Source organism: Meles meles, chromosome 13, assembly GCF_922984935.1.
Source record: "Meles meles chromosome 13, mMelMel3.1 paternal haplotype, whole genome shotgun sequence".
NCBI lineage: Eukaryota > Metazoa > Chordata > Mammalia > Carnivora > Mustelidae > Meles > Meles meles.
In genome coordinates, this window is record NC_060078.1 from 18,647,302 (window position 1) to 18,652,315 (window position 5,014).

At 36.9% G+C, this 5,014-nt stretch overlaps 1 non-coding gene across 1 annotated transcript; it reads right to left on the reverse strand.

Moving 5' to 3' along the window:
* Positions 1-2,018: 2,018 nt before the first annotated feature.
* Positions 2,019-2,121, reverse strand: LOC123955875. Its single transcript, XR_006821416.1, has one exon. It is a non-coding gene; the product is annotated as a U6 spliceosomal RNA (small nuclear RNA).
* Positions 2,122-5,014: the final 2,893 nt, after the last annotated feature.

Here is a 5,014-nt window from a genome sequence, read left to right on the forward strand (position 1 = left end):
TGGTTTGCCTCTCTCTCTTTTTTCCCCCCATTGCTTCTTTATTTCTTAAATTGCACACATGAATGAAGTCATATGGTATTTCTCTTTCTCTGACTTATTTCACTTAGCATAATACTCTCTAGCTCCATCCAAGTTATTGCAATGGCAAGATTTCTCCTTTTTATGGCTAAGCAATGTTCCAATCCATTCCATAGATATATATATATATATATATATACCACATCTTCTTTATCCATTCATCTGTTGATAGACACTTGGGTTATTTCCATAATTTGGCTATTGTTGATAATGGTGCTATAAACATCAGTGTGCCTATGTCCCTTTGAATCAGTACTTTTTTTTATTCTTTGGGTAAATAGTAGTGCAAATGCTGGATCTTGAGTAATCCTATATTTAACTTTTGGAGGAAACTCCATACTATTTTCCACAGTGACTGCATCAGTTTGCATTCCCATAAACAGTGCAAGAAGGCTCCCCTTTCTCCACATCCTCACTAACACCTGTTGTTTGTTGTTGATTGTAGCCCTTCTGACAGGTGTGAGGTGATATTTCACTATAATTTTGATTTGTATTTCCCTGATAAGTAATATTGGGTATTTTTTCATGTGTCTGTTGCCCCCTGGATGTCTTTTTTGGAAAAATGCCTATTCATGTCTTCTGTCCATTTTTAATTGGATTATTCATTTTGTGGGTATTGAGTTTTCTAAGTTCTTTATATATTTTTATACTAATTCTTTATTCACATATGTCATTTGCAATTATTTTCTCCTATTTCCATAGGTTGTCTTTAAGTTTTGCTGATTGTTTCCTTTGCTGTGCAAAAGCTATTTATTTAGTTTTTGTTTTTATTTCCCTTACTTCAGGAGATGTATCTAGAAAGAAGTTATTACAGCCGATGTCAAAGAGGTACTGCAGTGTGCTTTCCTCTAGCATTTCTATGGTTTCCTATCTCACATGAAGGCTTTGATCCATTTTGAATTTAGTTTTGTGTGTGGTGCAGGAAATGGTCCAGTTTCATCCTGCTGCATGTAACCGTCTGGTTTACCCAACACCATTTGTTGAAGAGACTGTGTTTTTCCCATTGCACATTCTTTCCTGCTTTGTTGAAGATTAGTTGACCATATAATCATGGGTTCATTTCTGAGGGCTTTATTCTGTTCTAGTGATTTCTGTGTCTATTTTTGTCCCAGTACCATGCTATTTTTGATCACTGAAGCTTTGTAATAGAGCTTGAAATCTAGAATGTGATGCCACCAGCTTTGCTTTTTTTCTTTTTTTTTTTTCAAGATTGCCTTGGCTCTTTGGGTTCTTTCCTGGTTCCATACAAATTTTAGGATTGTTTGTTCTAGCTCTGTGAAAACTGCCATTGGCATTTTGATGGGGATTGCATTCAATCTGTAGATTGCTTTGGGTAATATAGACATTTTAACAATATTTGTTCTTCCAATCCAGGAGCATAGAATGTCTTTCCATTTCTTCATGGTATCTTCAGTTTCTTTCAATGTCTTACAGTTTTCAGAGTACAAATCTTTGACCTCTTTGGTCAGGTTTATTCCTACATATCTTATTGTTCTTGATGCAGTTGTGAATTGGAGTGATTCCTTATCTCTTTTTACTGTTTCATTACTGGTGTATAGAAATGCAATGGAGGGGCACCTGGGTGGCTCAGTGGGTTGGAGCCCCTGCCTTCGGCTCAGGTCATGATCCTGGGGTCCTGGGATCCAGCCCCGCATCGGGCTCTCTGCTCAGTGGGGAGCCTGCTTCCCTTCCTCTCTCTCTGTCTTCCTCTCTCTCTGCCTGCCTCTCTGCCTCCTTGTGATCTCTGTCGAGTGAATGAATAAAATCTTAAAAAAAAAAAATGCAATGGATTTCTATACATTGATTTTGTATCCCGCAACTTTACTGAATTCATATATCAGTTCTAGCAATTTTTTGGTGGAGTCTATCGGGTTTTCTATATAAATATCATGTCATCTGCAAGTAATGTTTTACTTCTTCCTTACTGATTTGGATGCCTTTTATTTACAGAAAACTTCATGAATTTACATATCATCCTTGCTAAGGGGCCATGTTACCTCTGTATTTTTCCAATTTTAATATATGTGCTGCCAAAGTGAGCACTATTTTCACGTGATTTTGGCAATTAGTGTCTTTCAAATAATTTATTAATTTTATATAAAAAGTTTTCAAATGTACTGATATAATGTTTTTCATAATATCCTCACGTTTTTACTATCGGTATATTTTCTAGTGGTGTCACCTTGCTCATTCCTGATATTGGTTAAATCTGTCTTCTCTATTTTCCTGATTAAAATGCCTAGAGATTTATGAGTTTTATGTATCTTCTCAAATACCCAGCATTTAGTTCCACCAATTTCCTCTATTATTTTCCTGTCATATTTAACCATTTCCACTTTGATCTTCATTATTTCTACTTATCTTGCCCTCAATTTTCTCATCCTTTTCTAGTTCCTTAGAGAAGGAATCTAGTATCGTTGATTTGAGACCCTTATTTTCTAGAATTAACATTTAGCACTAACATTTGCCCCCAAAATCACTCTAGCAGCGTCACACACATTTTGAAATGCCACGTTTTCATTTTCACTAAATTCAAATATGTTTTTAACTCAATCTTGGAATTTTTTCAGTGAACAATGAGTTATCTAGAGTTGTCTTATTTAAATTTCCAAATTTGAGAGCTCTGCCAGAGGTTTTTCTGTTACTGGTTTCTGATTCAGTTCTACTGTTTAATGGAAGGATACTTTCTATGTATCCAGTTTAAGAAGCCAGTTTAAGAACACAGAATATGATCTTGATAAATGTTCTATGTGTACTTAGAATACAGTAATAATAAGGTTTTTAACGTGATTGATAATTCTATCATCTCTGTCAGGTCTGTGTCAGCTTTGATCGACTTTCTCTTTTTATGGTTTTACTCTCCACCTTCCTAGCAGCTTACTAATTTTTAATTGGACACCAGGCACTGGGAATTTACCTTATTCATTGCTGAATATTTTTGAAAGATAGTCACAGTCTTTGTTTTAGACATAGTTACACTAGTCTTCCTTTGGAGTCTTGCTTCTAAGACTTATAGGCAAGGCTGGACTTGTTTTTCTGTCTAGGGCTAATCACTCCCCCTTCCCAAGACAAGACCCTTCTTTACACTCTAACCAAGAGATTTTCCAGACTAAGTGTTGGGAACAAGCCCTATTCGAAGTCCTGCATCTCTGGGGGTTTATATCTTTATTCCTTTTTGGTGGTTCTTTCCCCCACCTTGAGTGTTCATCAATACTTACCTAAACACTTGAGGGGGTTTCTGAAGATCTCTGGAAGTCTATATACTGCTTTCTCCCCTCAGTTACTTAGCTGTACAAACTCTGGTTTCCTTCTCCCCTGCCAACACCCCTTCCAGGCTCCTGGCTCCCATTTCTCTACCCAGGGAGTTCACCTGGATTTGCCTGGGTCCCTCCTCCTGTTGCATAGGCCTTGAAGCACTCGTTGAAGCACTTGTGGCGGGGCAGACAGAGGGCTTACCTCATTTGCCCCTGATGCCGCTGGAAGTGATAAAGCTCACTTCATTTGCATATCTCAGCTCTCCAGAAACAGTTACCTGTTACCTGGTAGATAGTGTCTTGGGAAACGTCTGTTCTTCCGCCTTGCACAGTTTTTCACCAACCCAGTAAATTCAGCCCCTGATATTGTGTGTTATCCAAAAGGGGGAAGTCATACATCTTATGTCAATGCTGTGTTGCTGTGATAAACTTTGGAAATGATTCCATCTGAAGGGTGAAAACATTGAGAGAAACTTCCCTTTAAAAATAGTTTGTACAGCAGCCTCCCCTAATCTACTGTATCACTAAGGGGTAGGAAGAGGGAATTAATCTAATGATTTAGTATTTTTCTATTTCCCACACTCATCTGTAGTTAACTTTGCAATGAGTATAAAAGAAATCATGTATTTTACAATTGTTATACAATTAGATTCATTCTCTTTTTTTTTGAGATTTTTACTTATTTGACAGAGAGAGAGAGAGAGCACAAGCAGGCAGAGAGGCAGGCAGAGGTGCAGGGGTGGGAGGAAGCAGGCTCCCCACCGTGCAGAGAGCCCGATGCGATGCGGGGCTCCATCCCAGGACCTTGAGATCATGACCTGAGGTGAAAGCAGAGGTTTAACCCACTGAGCCACCCAAGTGCCCCAATTAGATTCAATCTTTTTTTTTTTTAAGATTTTATTTATTTATTTGACAGACAGAGATCACAAATAGGCAGAGAAGCAGGCAGAGAGAGGAAGGAAGCAGGCTCCCTGCTGAGCAAAAAGCCCTGTGTGGGGCTTAATCCCAGGACCCTGGGATCATGACCTGAGCCTAAGGCAGAGGCTTTAACCCACTGAGCCACCCAGGTGCCCCAAGATTCATTCTTGATGATATGTCAAATTACAAAAATCTTTTTTGTGTGTTTCTTACCTGAGCACCTTTTTATAAAGCCTGAAAACTCCTCTGTAAAAAGCAATTATTGTATGTTAATTGTATCAGTTAAATAAAGTATATCTATTTTTAAATCAGATAACATATTAAAATGTTACATGGATAATGAGTTTTAATTGTTTATTGACTTTCTAGGTGTGTTATTGTTAGAACAATTACTAATATTCAAATGTGGGTAAATAAATTTTAATATGCCAAATGAATTTAGACATTAAAACTATTAAAATATTAATATTTAATATTTAAATATTAAAATTTAAAAATATTAAAAATATTTTAAATAATCCAATTATTTCCTTTAGGAATTTAAACAATCACATCTAAATAAATAAAATCCATCCCTTTCTCAAATTGTAGGGGTTGCAAATCTTCACTATTGCATCTTACTGGATATGGTGCATGCTCTTCTGAGAAGGTCAGTACAATTTTTGGTGACATGAGATAACCAGCCAGAGGAAAAGAGACACATTGCTGTTTCTTGAGATTTTGTTGCTATTGTTGCTGTTTTTCTTACTTATATTCCACAAGAC